Here is a 19,329-nt window from a genome sequence, read left to right on the forward strand (position 1 = left end):
ACTGAACTGTTCGGCGGTATAACATAATAAATACATGCTTTTGTGCAAATTCAAATTTTAAATTAAAAAAAAATTCAAAACACAAACAAGAAGCCGAGAAGTGTAAAAAATACAATAACAATGAATATAATTTATTTATCAGTTCTTTTATGAATATGCATAGTATTGCTCAAAATATTCTTTACATTAGGCTACATAGTGCGAAACTACAGCATGCCATCAACGGATTAGAACACAAAGTATAGCTTTATAATAGAAAAAAACTTCCTTGAATATCATTGAAAAAACAATACAAGGGTTTTGGCCAGGCTTGACATACGTGTAAAGTTTCAGACCGAACAAATTCTCATGAGTCTAATTTTCGCGTTAGAAACAATATAATTATTCTTCAGAAAATAGCACAGTTACAATTGTATAATACATGTATGTTTGTATGATCACAAGTATAGCCACGTGCCGTGGTGAAAGATAATAAATCTATCGGTTCAAAACATCCGATGTGATAAACTTACTCTAGACATTATTACTTTGCATTCACTCACCTTTTCTTATCAATACTGTAGAGAGAAAAAGGGCATTTCTTTCTTCTTTCTTTCTAGGATTTTTCCTGAATAAGTTGATGACATAAATATCACTTGCTCTAACGGTGAAGGAGAACATCGTGATGAAACGGTGCATGCCTAAAATTTGATTAATACATTTATTGAGGGCATGCAAAATCCCTAACCTGTACTTGGCCAGCGTGGCGGACTCGAGGCTTAACCCCTCCCTCGTTTGGGAGGAGACTCTTCCTGCAGTGGGACAGTAAAGGGTTAAAAAAAAAGTTGATGAGAAAGCCTATAAGAAGTGAATCCCACAGCTGGGCTTGCTGGGCTTGAGCTTCCCTATAATTAGTTTTCAGATATATTTTCTTCAAATAGGAAGTGGGGCTTTAACTTTACCAGAAACTTGAATGTGCAAGTAAATTGGGTGCCTTTATATTCCTATAAACACATATAAAATCTTAGGTTGCATGACTAGAGGTTTTCCACGTAAAAGCATTAACTACTAATACGTACATAACTAAAAAGTTTTTGTGTATTGCTACCAGGTTTGAATCCCCTTGCGTGGGAAGTCAGTTCTTATAAGACTTTTTTGACAAGAATGTATTACTTTTGATTTTATTTACAAACAATATGTGTTTTTTTATAAATTTTGTTGTTTAAAACAAGTAAATTAAATATACCCTTTTCAAAATGTTATCATCTATTAATCTAAAATCTACAGAATTGTAAACGAACAAAAAACATGCCGGTCATAGCATAATGTTTATTGCATCGAAATCGTAACTTGCGAGGTGGACTTTCTTCTAAGGCCTTCGACATAAGTAACAGTTTATAGTACAGAGTACATTAGCTAGTAGTAATATATATTATAACCAGCATACATATGTTACTAAACTATATAAAAGTGACTAAAAAATCGTCAATTGTCGCTCTAAGACAAATTGATTTCGTACATTTGCTGTTACTTTATCTAGCAAATAGGTTATCTGGCACTTATTCCTACTTATATACAGGCATTTTACCATTTTTCCTGACGTTTCGACGCATGTTACTGACTGAAGGTAAAATGCGTATTCGTTCATTCCCATATCCTATTATATAATAAACTAGCGGGCCGGCCTGACTTTGTCCGAGTCTAGTAAAATTATATTTTTTGAAATCGATCCCATACAAACTTTGTCCCGACAGTTACAAACATATAAAAAAATATATCCAATTTAGTTTAGTTGTTAATAATTTATGCACATACGAACATATCGGAGATTCATTTTTATTTACATCGATATGCAACGTAAAAGTTTAAAAGTAACTCATTTCTAAACTGTAAAACTTGCCCTTAGTGATCTATTTTAAGATCGCACTTTCCCCTTAGCGCGACACGTGCCAAATCTAAACTATGATACATAATAAATGAAATGTATTTCCATAAATAATGTACGCATGTGCAACCTTTCTTATTCCTACGCGGGGACCGCGGCACGTGCTCATCACATCTACGTATAAATACTAAACGTGTTTTTATAATAAACTGTACTAATTACAATACATTGCAGGCTTTAGTTCTTTGTTATCAAAAAAGTTTAGATATTTTGCTAGTGCTGAAATATTGAAAAAGGATATTTTACGCATTTTAAGAGATGTAAGATTGGTTACAATTGAAGTTCTTAGAGTAAATAATTACGAATCTGAGTTATTTTTTTAATTATTCTCGTTTTTATTTGATTCGCAAAAGTTTTGATATTCGATTTCCAGTTCCTATTTATTTTATTGAAATTTAAGATTTTTCGTTTATTACACGTTCCAAAATATAATGATTTATATATTTTGGAACATGTAATAATTTTTATTATACAGATTATACAAAAAGTCTTTAATTTTAATGAATTACAAAAGTCATCACTTTTGACAAAGCACTTCAAAATACAGTAAGGTTTTTTCATATTTGCATATTCTTCTCATATGAAGTTATTCTATCGTGATCTTATTAACAGAGAAACTCATTTTAACTGACTGAAAAAAGTCACAGATTATATATTATTCTGTAGTTTGTCTTTTTACGTAATGTTGTTATTAATACTACCTTAATCATTACAACTTTGGCGTAATAACAGCGCTACCTTTGTGTACATGTGTCCCGAGTTTGAGTCCCACTCGAAACAAATACTTGGCAGTGGTTTGTTTGTATCCGCAAAACTACCGCGTGAGTTCTATACTTTTGTTGAAGGAAATAGGAATTTTAAAGTTAAGACATAAGTTTATATCTTTTTCTGAAACTTTTTGCATTTTGTTCTATCCCGCCGACGCCGACGTAATAATGTAAGTCGCCGGTGAATTCAAAGTCATGCCTGCAATAATAAGTGTACTATCACAATGACCTGAAAAAACAAAGTGTATCAGTTATCTGCCCGGGGACCTGCGTGTAGGGAAATGCCGGCTTATATACAACTGTATGTGGCATATATTAGCAAATAAATAAATATTTCTTAATAGTTCATCTATTACAACTTAGTTACTGAATGCCATAAGTTTACGATTGTCTTCACGATATATACTGAAGAAATTTTAATGCAATTTGGTACATATACAGATTATAACCTGGTTCAACATATAGAATTTTATCCAGGGTAATATTTTCTTGCAGACCGAGCCGCAGGTGGAACCTAGTGTTATAAAAGCGAACGTTGGTACGGATAGATGAATGTAAGTTTGTGACTTATTCAACGCAAAAACTACTGAACGGATTTCAGTGCAGTTTGGTACAAAGATAGTTTACAATCTAGTTGAACACGTAGGTAAATTTTTACCCCCTTATTTTTCGTCAGGAATATGCATTACTGCATGTCCCGCTCCAGGGAGGAAGCGGGGGTCTGTCGGGCTCTCCCGCCGGCTAGGCGTTCCGGCTTTATAGCTTGGGCATACCGACTAAAAACTTGACGGTGTTCCTTCCACGGTCACCATAAGGTGGCCAGGACGCGTTACCTCCAATTGGATACTCCGCGTCCCTATTTTTTACCCCAGGAAAATTATAAAAAAGTTATTGTATAATACACGAGTTTGAACAAGTATACATATTTTTTGTTTATATGATTTATTAAAACGAGAGGTGTGGTCCAACCGGTATATATATTTGTAGCACACGACTGCCATTTATAGTTATTTGCCTTTTTTATAGACCACCAGAATAGGCCTGCTTGTATACACTTCTTACGTTTTTGTGCGTACATTATATTTTTTGCAACCATACAAAGATTGTAAAGGCATATAAGTTAACGAAAAAGTTTTGTCAAAAACTGCCAGAGCAAATAGGAAATTAATAAAAATATCCTCGTATTTCGTCCCTCCTGATATAGGCCAATAAGGAAAAAACAATAAAAAAGATTTTGAAGGTAGTGCACGCGAAAGCCTGGACGCAGCCTTACCATAAGACTTATTTATCCTAAATAATTCTAACCTTCTAGAATTACAAATAAAGACTGAAAAAAAAAATGCCATGGTGGAAAACTAGATACTTTAAATTTAGACATCCTGTTAAGCTGAAAAAACACTTGATTTTATTGTTATAAATAAATATAACAGCATTTAATTTTTGATAAATGCTAATATGAACGGGAATGCCTTCTCCTATACCACAGTAAAAAACGCAGACAGACAGTTTTTTACTAGTATTTTACTTCTTGACAACAAGGAAGACGTGTTAACTTTTGCTCGACTATATTCGAAAAATTTAGCTAACTCTTTTGACAACTTCCGTGGCACAGTGGTTAAAGTCGCCACGCCGCTACTACGTTGTCGAGAGGCTGTGGGTTTCGATATCTACATGGAACAAAGAAATATATGTGCAATCTACATATAGACCTGAAACAGGGTCTGATTGTACTTTGTGTCCGTTGTCCCCGCGACACAAGAGCAATTCGTAGTGCGTTGTTGTTGTTGTCTTATAAAAGTTGTCTTATAAAAAGGTACATAATTCGATATCAATGTCCCTAAATACATAATATGTATTCACCATCTTGTTAATGTTCCTCGTGTAAGCTTTTTACATGCTACACGTGGACTATAGGTATGTAATCATTCACATGTTATTTGAGTATAGTTTTTGCGATGATGTCTAGAGATCACCATGATTAAGATATATTTATACTGGTTTTATTTTAAACACAAAAGAAACACACATCCTAGACTCGAAACAGTAATTTGAGGGTCAAGTTAGGCTATATAAATCAGCCGAAACGTCGGGGAATAAAAATGTTATTTCTTTAAATTGTATTATTGTAAGTACAAAAAGTTAATTTCATTAATGTTTTTTTGCCAATTTCGAAAAAAAACTTGCATTTTTCAGACCTTTTTTCACGATGTGCTCAATTATTTCGCATGATTAGAGTTTAACTAAATAATGTAGATAACAATGCGCGTAAAAAATAAAAAAAAATCGTCGCCGCCTCGAAAAAAAAAAATTAACTAATAGCGACACGTGTTAAATAACTATCACACAATACACGTGTTAAGTAACTATCACAGTACACAAACGGATAGTTACATAACAATAGTTAATCGACCTTAGTTCCTGAAGCAAAAACTGCAACTCCACGCGTAAGCGCAAAAAACGCGCGGTTAGCTGCGCGTGCGCAAGCCTTGACCGTAGACATTGACATAGGACACTCGAATTACGATGCACTTGATAAAAATATATACAGCGGAATATTTTTATGTAATAATCATGTTATTATTGTAACATTTTTATTTGTAGTGTAACGCGTGTAGTGGAAGGCTATTTATTTATAACTAGAGGCCGCCCGCGACTTCGTTCGCGTGGAAACCCTGCCTGTGCAAATCCTGATTCCTCTGGAACGCCGGAAGTCGGTCTTCAGCTACCTACATGCCAAAATTAATCGTAATCGGTTCAGTAATATTTGCGTGAAAGAGTGACAAACTTCCATACATAAACGCAAACTTTCGTATTTATAAAATTGGTAGGATTGAAGGCTTACAGTTTTTATCTTTTTGCTATTAATTTTGTAAAACCGCGTGCTTCTCGCACGCGGTTTTACAAAATTATGAGTGGAATAATTGCTGCGTAAAGGTCTTTGAATTTGAAGTCGAAAAACATTAACTTCTAGAGATTATTCTATCAAGAAATTATTCTTAGTAATAAAACATTACAGTGATTATTTTTTTATTGATATAGATAAAGAGAAAAAGTCGCAGGTAGTAACTAGTGTACAAGTTTCCGCCTCAACTACTTACTAAGTTGTTCCAACCTTCAATTCGAGTAAAATAACTTTTATTATTTTAATATCGATCCTGAATTTTATTCAGTATAAACACACGCCCACGGCACGAATTCCCGAACCTACCCCATTGGAAAACAGCTTTACTTTGGAAACATAACAAATTGTTCGCAAATAAACAAAGTCCATTGATAGAATTTAGGAAGTATAATGAATTCGTACAATAATGTTTATGTATTCCGCCCACACTGGTAAATAACTGAAAAACTAAACAACGCTGTAGTTTAGCTCTTCCCTTTCACTTGAAATAAATACCTATACCAACTTTTTCATGCGACTCCGTCCACGTGAAAAACAATCCCCTAAAAAGTACCTATGCTTTGTTGTGAAAAAATATCCCGTGGTAAAAAATATCCTGTATTTATCCAGGTTCTGAATAAACAAATGATCTGAACGCATTGTTTATATAATAATTTTGTAATATTATAGTTAATAACCTGGATTAACACAGGATAATTTTCACCACGGGTAAACTTTTCACGGCTACTAATTTGCAAGCATTTTGAAGCTTGTACTAATATACCTCAGACTAAAAATACTCAGTATAGATGACTAAAGTAAAACCAAATTCGTGCAAATCACGTATTCTTATTGGTTCCAAAGTATTCTTGTTGCCTTGACCCGACGCCTGAGTAATTCCCCTTATCACTTTCTACAGCTAAGGATCACAAAATGCACACAATCACTTTGTAAACAATTAACTGTATCATCCTCAACAACATTTAAACCAAAAATTTACTTATTTACAACCCTATGATAATTTATTTAAAGTCTATTTTCCATTTCGTATGTATGTATAGCTTAATTCAAAACTGCAAGTGATTTAAAGTCTTTAGTTAATTGTATAAGGTTGAAATTAGCTTATTTTAAGTAGTTGCATGCTGTTGCCAAAGTGATGCATTATCTAGCATATTATCAGCATCCTGAAGCACTGAAAATAGACAAGTGGTATCATCTTTTTTACTTGTTACTATCCCCGTCCGTATAACTAAACTAGTTAAAAGAAATTACGTGTTTAAAATCTACATAATAATTTCTTACAGGCTAGATTTTTGTATACCATTATTACTGTATTTTAATGGTAATGTGACAGTGAAAAACCTCCTTTGATATCGACGAAATAAAAAATGACGAAAATACTTCTTCTTTTATTATTATATTATAAACAGTGGGTAGTCCGTAACTGCCCCGTAAAGGGTTCAGAGGTTTCATCAAGACAACTTTGAAATAATCATCTTATTTTGTTCCGATGTAAAAGGAAAACATCGTTATGCAATTTTTGATAGTTCGTTAAGTGGTGGATAGATATTTCTTGCAGGTGACATTATATTTCTAGCAATTAATAGTACCTACATAACGCCATTCTGACATTTTCTCCCACGAATTCTATCAGCTAGCTGGTCTACTTATCCATCTTTAAACTGAACATGTGGCCGCCCACATTTGACTCATTCCTCACTAAAAGGTCTCTGCTATTTGGACACATGTTCAATTTAGATAAACTTAGGATATTCCCAATAGTTATCCTAGGTTTTTACCCTGTATGTTGCAAGATTGATAAGCTGTGATGTTTATTATTAGTTTCATAAACAATTCATTTGCAACTAAGTATGCATTTCTAATGAAGTTTGGAATCATACATAGGATTTCTTAGAAGTCCGTTTCCCACTTGCATCCGTATTTGTAAAATCAAAATCAAATCATATATTCATTTAGGTCAAATATTTATTTATTTTAAACTTAAGATACTCTGTATAAAGGCGGACTTAATATAATTACGGAAATATTGACACTTATGATAGTCGTTACAATTACTGAATCTACCACTAGCTCGGAAAGTGGGTAGAGCCTTATGAGAAGAGCTAGCAACAAACTCACGGCAACTCTTTTCTCTGTATGGAGCTATTTCATATAGTAAACAATTTTTTGTACTCTTCAAATAAAACTGGCGCTGGTTGTGTGTATTGTGTCCCCGAAACAAACATCTGATTACAAATTACAAAAATATTAATTTCACCTTAAAATTAAATCGACGACGCCGTGCAAAATACTGGCTTTGTACCTTTACCGCTACTCCGCGGACATTGAACATCGAATATTGGAGCTCACGACTTAGGAGGCCACGTTTTACGGACACACCTTCAAAAGTTACACGTGCCGCGCCGTCAGCCAGTCAGTCAGTCTAGGGTCGGCATCTGTATGCAAGCTGTCGTCTTGCCTCGCGCTAGGGTTGCCAGATGGCCGGGATTTCCCGGATTTCCGGCATTGCCCATTGCGCTCACCGGTCGGTAGACGATCTGTGGGTTAAGCAACCCTTGGCGCGGTCATTCTATAGATGGGTGACCGCATAGTGGTATTTGAGCTGGGCGTCTCCGTGCTTCGGAGGGCACGTAAAAAGTCGGTCTCGGGTGTTGTCAATTAAGATAACAGTCTTAAGCCATGTCAAAGGCCTTCGGGCGGCTTGAACAACTTTGACACTAGGTTGACCACTAACCATACGACAAACAAAGAAACTTAGTTTAGTCTCGGACCAGAGACCAAAGCTCTGATTCCGTGGACCCCAGAAATGTCTAGGATATGATCAGCCTGGATCTGACAACCCTACCTCGCGCTGCTGTGTGGTCATCAAGCCCTCATTACCATTCCTTTAGCGAAATGTTCACTGTTAAGGTTCAGTGAACGATAATATATTGTGAATTGTCTACTATGTTTAGATTATAATGATACTTTCCTAAAATAAGACAGACAGACACATAAACGACACACTTCTCCAAAATTATATCTACGTGGTCTATTGTTAATTATTTTTGGTGACAAGTATAAAACAATCGATTTCTAGCTATAAAAAAGTGTAAAGTTTTCTTCGTCAATAAACCGAAGTAAAACACGATACAGCTACAGAAAACTTTAGTTAATCTAAGCAAGTGTTAACTAAAAACTGTTACTTATAAAGAGAGGGAGGCTCTAAAAATTAGTACATAATTGTAAAATACTTCATTATCATCTTGTACAAACTGATTGCTGAGTATGAGACTTATTTATCTATACCACACTACGTCCTGTGCTTATTTCATCCAGACATAGCTCGTGCATTTCCTAACATCGTTCTTCCAGACGTCCGGTAGCAGTCCGGATGTCCCACACCTACTTTGACATTCATTTAACGTCATAAACTAACAGCTTGTATACACTTGCGTATGTTATTTTTATACCGTCACTACATAGTATAAAGCAAAGTCCCTTCCCAAATCTGTCCCTATGTCTATATGCATGTATGCTTAGATCTTTAAAACTACGCAACGATCTTTAAAACAATGCAACGGATTTTGGTGCGGATTTTTTTAATACTAATAGCGTGAGTTAAGAAAAAGGTTTATGTGTAAAAGTTGTAAAGGATCTACAAATATTTCAAGCCTATATTTTTTACGAACACGAACTAAAACGATAATAGAGATTGTCTAGACAAAATTATCATTCACGAAAATATCTACCAATTTATTTTTGCTTTAAAAAAGACAACTCCCGCACTAAGAATTGCTCTTGTGTCGCGGGGACTTTTACAAACTTATAAACAACGGACACAAAGTACAACCAGACTGAAAACAATTATTTGTGGGTCGCACAAAAAAAAATCCGTATGGGGTTTGAAGCCACGACCACCCGAATGGTAGAGACTTAGCGACCTAAACCACTGCGCCACGGAGGCAGTCAATCAGTATTTTCTGTTTCAATACAAACTGAAAATTACATTACAGACCAAATTGTTACATAGGTATCAGTTTTATATCTCTGCATGTATTTCGGGTATATTTGCAATGCACTTGGTGATAAGACGCCGGTATCGGGCGCCAATTAAGTGCAAAAATCATCTGCTTAGATAATGCATGTTGATAATAACATATCACATGACCCATGATCTGAATGTTGCTATACGGAAAGTCTTCAAGCAGTTGAGCGATTTAGGGGTACTTCCGTAATAAAAATAACATACCAATGGGACTCACGTACGAAGGGTTCATATATTTTCAGACAGACATTATCTATAAAAAATAACAAAAATAGTATTTTGTATTTTATATTATCAACTGTCTAACTATCACTGTTTATGAAGATGCAGCTTATTGACAATCAGTCAGAGAAGTCTCAGTAATAGAATTCCATTTTTACCCTTTGGTTACGGAACTATAAAACGAAACATAGCAGGAATGGACGGGATTGTGGAAGCGGTTATTATTTTTTGATTCTTGAAGGGATGTTAAGTCCTCAATGCCCAAGTGATGGCCTAACCATCTGTCATTGTAGGAGACAGCAGTGGGACAGTAATAAATTAAATTATTTAAATCAAGTCCCCAACCCGCACTTGGCCATCGTGGTTGACTCAAGGCCCTCCCTCGTTTATGTGGAGACTCCCAGCAGTGGGACAGTTACAGATTTAATTATTACGATTGTTACATCTTGTTTATAATAAGATGAAACTAGGTATAATATTAGCAGTCCGTCACATGTTCTATCGGCATAGACTAATCAATCAGTCTGGCTACAAATAGGTAATTAATTAGCAGCACGTATCCGTGTATTGTATCAGTTGATACATAAACTGTGATCTCTTAATCATGCGGTGAATGTGAACAAAGTACAATATTCACTAAAACTATGTGTGATTTATAATACTGCTGAATGTTGTTTTTCTCTTCAGACTGAAGCTGAAGAATACTGATGAAACCTTCAGTTAATATTCTTTCTTTTTATTTCGACTTTGTATTAGGTATTGAAGTATTACATTTCTGTCTACATCCTCGGGTATAAGGAGCGTAATGGGCAGCTGCGTCCTATGGTTTGATAAAATTACTACTTGAACTAATTAGCTAGGTCCTATTTTACTAGTTAGTAGTTAGGTTTCATGTCTATTTTTCATTCAAAGACTAATACTACACAGGTTTACAAAGGGCTTTGCTAAGTTTATCGAACAATTATAACAAAATATAACTAACCGTGTCTTAGGCCTAAACGTGGCGATAGAAATCATTTACTGTTGGAAACACCTGTAATCTTACGGCTACAGATTTTTCTTTTATGAAAACTGGATAATATGCTTCGAACGGAAGTTAAACGTGCCACTTATAAGTGACTTTATAAGTGGCACGTTTAACTTCCGTCAGAAAAATCTGTAGCTGTAGGATTACATGTATAACTTTATGTTTAAGTCTATTTATGTTCCTATTAATCAAAGTATACAAATCTTTATAAATACTTAAGTTAAACAAGGTGCGCCACGATAACCATGCACTAGTATATAATAGTATATAATGTTGAGAGATACGAAGCAATTATAGTTTATCTCGGGTCACTTGTGTGCAGTTAATTAAATCAAGTGCATCGGGAAAGGTGTGTGACGATATAACGCCAAAACATGAAGTAAACAATTACGTAATACATTAGTGGAATTATAAAACTTTTACATGCCTTGAAAATGACCCAAAACTCAATGACGATCAAAACTTCTATCATTATAGCTAGAGTGAAAATAGTGTGTGCGTGTATTCTTAGTAACTAAAACGAAATAAAACTAAGTTTTGAATAGAATTATATAATACATGTAAAATGTTATTAAATACTGCATGCCGTGTGATGGCCAAATATGTGAAACTTTATTATAAATAAGAACTCTGAACCATGTTTGTTGCAATAAATAATTTTGAATTTGAATATAAGAACCAAGACTAACACCTTAATTAGAAAAATACAAACCTACATAACACCACGCCTGTAGCTAAACCCGAAGGCGAAGATAGACGTACATACATTTCGCACTTTACAATGTTAGTCCAAATTAATATGAGGTGAGCCTATTGTAATATACCAGACATCTTACCAAACCTGGCCTGCTATTGAGAAATATTATTTAGAAAAGACCTTATACACTTTTGTATGACCCGGGAATCAAACCCCGAGATCTCATGATTAGTAGCCGTACCGTGTATATACACTATCGCAAAACACAGAAGCAGTTAAAAACTAATAATATAATGTATTGGTAAAATGATCGCGTTCGAAGTCATTGTCTTATTCATGGCTAGACTCAATGACCTATCGCGGACTTTCGCTTTCATTGGCACGTGTCTCCCGTGAAGAGTTCATTTCTGCGTCGGCGAACAGTGCGAGCGACTTGAGACGACTTAATGTAGACAAATTTTAAGCTTTAATATAATTTATTGTACTTATTTTCTTTCCTTTTAGTCACTTTAATTTTATGGGGCCTGGTGCTTTAAAATACAGGCCACGGCTTAGTTTAGACTCCAGATCTCCCACAAATTACAAATGTAACAAAAAAGGACTACGAAAATTTACAATTGAGTACCATGTTATGTAATTTGTGGAGATAAATCAATATTTTTTCTTTTTGGATGCCTATGATCTTCCTCTGTGTTTGAAGTTGTATGTATAAGATTGCGTGTTAATTAGTTGGATTAGGAACGGCCAAGAGCCTTTGAATTCTGCACAAGCGAAGCACTAAACATGACTAAGCCCTGTGTTGTTAACTAGAAATTAGTTTTGTGACACATAGTGAAATTCCCAATAGGAAACAACAAAATAATAGCTACGATTACAATGTGGTCGCTTAGTAATAAAATCTACAAAACACGAAATAACTTTACCATCTAATTGGAGATTGATCTAAGCTATTTTAGCCTAAGATTTTTTGTTATATTATTGTTTTTTTTATAACAGAGTTACTAGAAAATGTTAGCCGCACGCGAGACGAATTTAAAATCCTAAGAGATGTTAGTTTTAGTGCAATCTATGATTTATAAGTAAATTTAACGTATTAATGTCCCACTGCTGGGCAAGGGTCTCCTCCCGTAATGAGGGAGGGGTTAGGCCTTGAGTCCACCACGCTGGCCAAGTGCGGGTTGGGTACTTTGCATGCCCTCAATAAATGTATTATACAAATTTTAGGCATGCAAGGTTTCCACACGATGTTTTCCTTCACCGCTGGAGCATGTGATAATTATTTCTAATACACACATAACTTCGAAAAGTCATTGGTGTGTTGCCTCGGGTTCGAACCTGCGACCACTTGTGTGGGACTTTGACCACTCGGCTATCACTAAGTAAGTTGGTAAGTGCACCCTTATAAATAGCGAGGCAAACACAATACGTCTCCCACACAATCTGTTATCATAACTAACTAGTTATGCAACAAATACGCAGACGCAAGCGTTATTTTTACAAGATGGCATTTTGTTTAGTCTCGGCAGCTCACGTTATATTATTTCAATCCTTACTGCACATCATTAATTGTGTTTACTTGATATTCTGACCTAACTTATTAATTACTTGTTTATCGGTTTCACTATAAAATTTGTATATCTTTTGTCATTATTTTGATGGGAATTCAATCTTTTGTTATGCGGATAAAAGATAACAATCGGTATGTAAACATAAATGATTAGTTAGTTACTTTGGTTCAGGTGGTCGCCACGCCACCACCAGTGAGTTGGAAGGTCGTGAGTTCGATTCCCTCACGGAACAATTATTTGTGTGATATACACAGATAATTAATTTGGGTCTGGTTGTGCTTTGTGTCCGTTGTTTGTGAAAATCCTCGCAACAAAAGAGTAATGTATTAGTGCGCGCGATGTATTTAAAAAAATGTTACAAAACCTAAAGTCAGTTTTTATCCACCTTTTCTGTAAGACAATTGTAATGATACAGCTAAACTTATTTTGATGATTTGCAGGTAGAGTCATAGAATATCACTTACAAAAGTTCTTGGGTACAGAAATAAGGAACATATTTCTCAAAAAAACCTCCACGTGCAGAAGTATTCTATCATAAAATAACAAAAAAAGAGGTTTCTTAAAAGTGCGATACGCATCTGTCACAAAAACCTCTTCATTATTGTTTTGTTTCATAAAGTTTTAACTAAAACAAAATATAATTGTGTAGTTGACTGGGTTAACGAAAAATCATTAAACTTGTATTCGTAAAAGGTTCATATAAAATGGCCAGACTATGTAATTTTGCTGGTATATAGTGTTGAAATTGTAATTACTACAGACTCAAACATTTTTTTAGGCACTCATTTGATACCAATGAAAATACGAAACTGTGACGTCACTATTTCGTATCCCTATACTAAAATGTATTTTTGTCATTTTATAAAGAGAAGTTTATTTGACTAGTAGTCATCTACCCTATTATTACCATAGTATTATTGTGCAAATTTTACACCGCAACTAAAATGTCAGCCTTCAAAGAAAAAAAATAGAAAAGGTAGTATTTGTATGTCTCGTATTATGTATAGAAAATCATTACGGCTTTACATTTAGGTACGTGACACGTACACAAACTAGGAAGTTCATTGACTCTTCATAAGGTTAGTCTGCACTTGGCGTTGACGTCACACGCTGACGTCACAAGGGTAATTGTAAATATTGACATATGTTGTTTATTTACGTCAAGTGTTTATTTTCTATTTAATTACTTCTCTCAATGAGAATGCTGATCGGACAAAAATTGTGCTATTCGAGTTGCATGATTGCAATTAATTTGCAACGCTATCTTAGAGCGGTTATTAACAGGAGTGCCTTTGAGGTCCGAGCGATAATGCATTCTCAAAAGGCTTAATTCTCGGTCCGGATGTGTTTTCAACCTTTTCCAATTCTACTAGGATTTTCTTTATTGCAAATATCGCTGTTATCTGCTATTCGTAGCCAGATTTTTCAAAAACTACTTTATCATCGCGACCCAAGGTAAAAATAAAAACACTCTTAGCAAACTTAACTAAACTATCGTGCTATTGGTTATAAATAAATCGTTGTTTATGTTATCCGTAATCTTCGGGAAATCAAAGCAACTGTGAATGACATTATAATCGTGGGTTGCAGCGTTGTGGGCGACTATAAACGTGCCGAACACACATCTCCCGTTTGTTACGTTATATTGTAACTACCCTGCGAATTCAATTAGGTAACAATATTAGTAATGGATATAAGTACTTTGAAAACCCTCGGCCTATGAAAACGTTCGTGTGGTATTGAAAGAGGTGACCTATGTCTGTTCCCAGGATTATAGGTACAGTCTATCACTCTACTAAACCTAGAGCAGAAAAATGAAGGTAGTAGAATTTTCTTTAAGATTCTGCAACTTTTTAGTATAAAACAACAGCTATTGCTGAAATATGTTTTTGGACCTTATTGTCCCTTCCGCAAAGGTGTTTACTTTTTGACTGCCTCCGTGGCGCAGTGGTTTAGGTCGCCACGTCGATACCACTGCAACGGGAGGTCGTGGGTTCGATTCCCACACGGAGCAATTATTTGTGCGATCCACAAATAATTGCTTCGGGTCTGGTTGTGCTTTGTGTCCGTTGTTTGTATGTTTGTAAAAGTCCCCGCGACACAAGAGCAATTCTTAGTGCGGGAGTTGTCTTTTAAAAAGAAAAAGAAAGAAAGTATTATTTTCAACTTGAATTAAGTACATATCTATACTATAATATTATAAAGCTGAAGAGTTTGTTTGTTTGTTTCTTTAAACGCGCTAATCTCAGGAACTACTAGTCCGATTTGAAAAATTTCAGTGTTAGATAGCCCATTTATGGAGGAAGGTTATAGGCTATATATCATCACGCTACGACCAATAGGAGCAGAGTACCAGTAAAAAATGTTACAAAAACGGGGAAAATTTCAACCATTCTCTCTTATGTGACGCAAGCGAAGTTGCGCGGGTCAGCTAGTTTTTTATAAAGTTACTGCAGTTACAACTGCTTTGAACCTGTTCTTTATTTAGTTCTTAGACCGTGACGACAAACTGAAGACTTCTTTGTTTGCAACAGCTACCATCCTTGAGGAACACGTGTCGAGAGTATTATCAGTGATAATAAAACAATAATATAATAATATGTAAACAATAAGATGCTCGCGGTTGTGTTGCGCAAGCGACCATTGCAATATATCAATCTAAAATAATAACAATGGTTGTTTATTTTAATTTCTATTTTTGTTAGGAAGGACATATATGAGTTTTAAGAATCTAGATATTTTAGATTCGAAACGGCCTCATAAAACCTTGATACCAGTTTTCTAAGTTAAACTGTCACCGCTTACCTTTTAAGGTTTAACCATTTAGGATAATTTGACTTGTAGGAATGCAATGATTTGGATGAAACTGGTATAAGACTACGAAACTGCTGGTTAAAGCAAGCCAGTACTCTACTTAGGCAATCTGAAAACAGCCTAAAATTTTCGCTCATTTAAATTTCAGGCACGTGATCAAAGAACTTAGGTATGAAGAGTTGCAAGATCTCCTTTAAACAAATTAGTCACGTTTAAACTATAAGTTCATCTATGACACAAAATAAAAATAGGCTTCCCACAGTGATGGTTTTCTCTGCTACAGATACCTTTAGTTTCAAATTATATCAGATTATAAACTATCTTGACTCCAAATTTGGCGTAGCATTTGATTAGGTAGTTCAGATTGAACTATTTATTTAGAGCTTTTTGATAAATGTTTTTATTTTTACCAATAGGCATGGCGATGTACCGACGTAGATATTTAAATTTTTAACTAATCTTAGCTAACCCTATAGTCTATGTAACCATGACATCTACATCATATCCATAAAACTCTTAAATGCGGACTTGAATAGAAAAATTGCTCCGATCTGTCCAGTCCATCAAAGCTCATACAAAACTTATGCGCATAAAACACAGCCGCAATACGCGTAGTAACAATTATCATTCGAGAACAACGCTCCACTTATAAGAGAGAATGTTTAGTCACTCGCCTTAGACCGTGGGGTCACTGTACTAGTGGTCTGATGCTGCGATACACGGCCGATAACAGATCGTATCGGCTCGTGCAGCCCTCACCTAATTGTTTATTTAGGGATTGAGGGTAAGGTTACACAATATCACGCGTCTTTCCCATGGGACGCCGGAATCAAACTATTAATAGACCTTCTTACGTAAACGTCGATTTTTAAGACGAAGGTTCGGGTTATCATGTCATGCTTTTACGCATTTACAGAATACGTTCAATTGTTCAGAAATTAACTGTAAAGCACGTGTAAAAATAAATGCAAAAGGATGTTTGTTATCCTAAATCTATCTGGCCACTGAACCGTTTTCTTAAGTAAGGTTGTTGAAACCCGGAGTTAATTTAATTGTAATTATATATTTTTACCCAAATTATCTGCCAGCATTTGCTAAGTTAAAATTAGCTATCAGTAACTCTTAAAGGTAATTTCTCTAGTTAGTTCTATTTAAGGAGAGCTCGACCCTACAGTGTTGCGAGCAAACACGTGCGCGTGCACGTGTCTCACAAACGTCACTGTATTAACAGAAGTATTTTTAAGAAACTTACCTTTTGAAAATAATGTGTTACATACGGTCAGTGGACGGCCAGTGCAGCGAAACAACTATTTGTGCCATCCACAAAAGTTGTTTTGGGTCTGGTTGTACTTTCCGTCCGTTGTTTGTATGTTTGTAAAAAGTCCCCGCGGTGCAAGAGCAATTCTAAGTGCGGGAGATGGCTTTAAAAATAATTACATGTGTACCGTGACACAATGCGCATTAATATTCATTCATATAAATCCATCAGTAAACAGTAGTGATTTTTCCTAGAAATAGTAAAACTTTTATTATAGTAATTATAGATGTAGATTAATTGTTACAATTAATTCATAGTCTAAAGATAGACGTATAATAGGAATCTACGTGTTGAAAACTTCATTTAATTAAACTAAATTACTTACGTTTAACGAGCTTTTTTGTTCAAACGCTAGTTTACTAAACTAGCGAACTACTTAGTTAAAAAAGTACATTTGCTTGACGTTAAAAAGAATTGTTGTAACCATAAATGAATAATTTGATGGTCACGTATTATATTTCTACGAACACATTGTCTGCTATTCGCCAGAACATTATATCACAAAGTTAAAGATACTACACACTGTGGACCAGTTGTTGAGGAAACAATGACAATCAAAAGTTACTAAAAAATCCATGGCGCAGTGGTTTAGGTCGCCACGCCGATACCACTGCAACGGGAGGTCGTGGGTTCGATTCCCACACTGAGCAATTATTTGTGCGATCCACAAATAATTGCTTTGTGGGGTCTGGTTGTGCTTTGTGTCCGTTGTTTGTATGTTTGTAAAAGTCCCCGCAACACAAGAGCAATTCTTAGTGCGGGAGTTGTCTTTAAAAGAAGAAGAAGAAGATTTATGCATATTGTGCCTTCCATTTTGCGACTAACGATTGGGCTACATTTTTTTGGTGCGTAAAACTCATGATATATACTATAGACATCAAAAGATTGAATTTATCGTAATTGGACCTTCGGCATATAATTTTAATGGACAATGACTATATATAGTCTATGTATCATCTAATCTTAAAGATCATTTATTTAAAAAAGCTATTTTGAAATTGTCGACTTTCCAGCAGTTGCAGTATTATGTTTCACTACCATTGCACAATTATTTACTTAGCTCATTCTCCAGTGAGTAATGTCCCTAATGCTCGAATATGTGATTTATTCGTATGACGTATAATAATAATAATTTAATAACACCATAGCTCGTAAAGTGATATGGTCTCTTTTATGGCTCTCTCGAGTCAGCGGCACGTGTAAAGCCTTCGGTGTCAGTCCTTTGACACGCTGGCTACTTAGAACAAAACTAATGTTCATTTTAGTTCATGATGTGCATAAGTTAAAGTAAGCACCTGGTTTTAGCGTCCCAAATAATACTGCATTTGTACTGGTCTAGCCTAAAAATATCTGCTAATTAAACTTATTATCCATTAATTCCACCGCTATTATTTTGAATATAAAAAAATCTTACTTTTTTTCATATCTTGTGATGTAGACTTTTTAACGTAACCTTTTCTGGTACCCATTAAAAATAGGAAGTTTAAAAATAAAAAGCTTTTAAACGGCTCCTTCAATAGACCCATTTTAGATAAGAAAATATTTAACTTGTGCAAAATACTTTTTACTGCGATAAGAGTATTGTAAAGTGTTTAACTTCGCGTAAAATAATTAAAATTTTTGCCAAAAATATTACCTACCCTCAAATGAAAAATAACCTTACAAAAAAGGGGAATTCCTTTAATAGCGACAATAATCGATGCAATACCAAACCACAATCCCATTGACAGGGTTTATCAATCAATATGCAATATCTCATGATCCGTGAAACATGTTACCACGTGTCGCGGATAAGTTAGTAATGTAGACCAAATATACCGCCACGGAGAGACACATACTATACTATAGATATTCGTATCGTATGTATGTATGTTGCACGTGCAAAGAAAGTAGTTACATAAATATGTTGTGGTCAGTAAGGCACTGATACTGCTGACACATGATAACTTTGTGAATTGTTTACTGAGATTCTGACGTAGAAAAGGTCTGTATCTTTTTTATATTAAAAAGACAACTGCCGCACTATGAATTGCTCTTGTGTCGCGGGGACTTTTACAAACATA

General features: G+C 35.0%; 1 protein-coding gene across 3 annotated transcripts in view; it reads left to right on the forward strand.

Annotated features, from left to right (window-relative positions):
* PKD (serine/threonine-protein kinase D3) overlaps positions 1-19,329 on the forward strand; it is a 97,633-nt gene that overhangs the window by 49,966 nt on the left and 28,338 nt on the right. The window lies entirely within an intron of this gene.

Source organism: Anticarsia gemmatalis, chromosome 19, assembly GCF_050436995.1.
Source record: "Anticarsia gemmatalis isolate Benzon Research Colony breed Stoneville strain chromosome 19, ilAntGemm2 primary, whole genome shotgun sequence".
NCBI classification, from domain to species: domain Eukaryota; kingdom Metazoa; phylum Arthropoda; class Insecta; order Lepidoptera; family Erebidae; genus Anticarsia; species Anticarsia gemmatalis.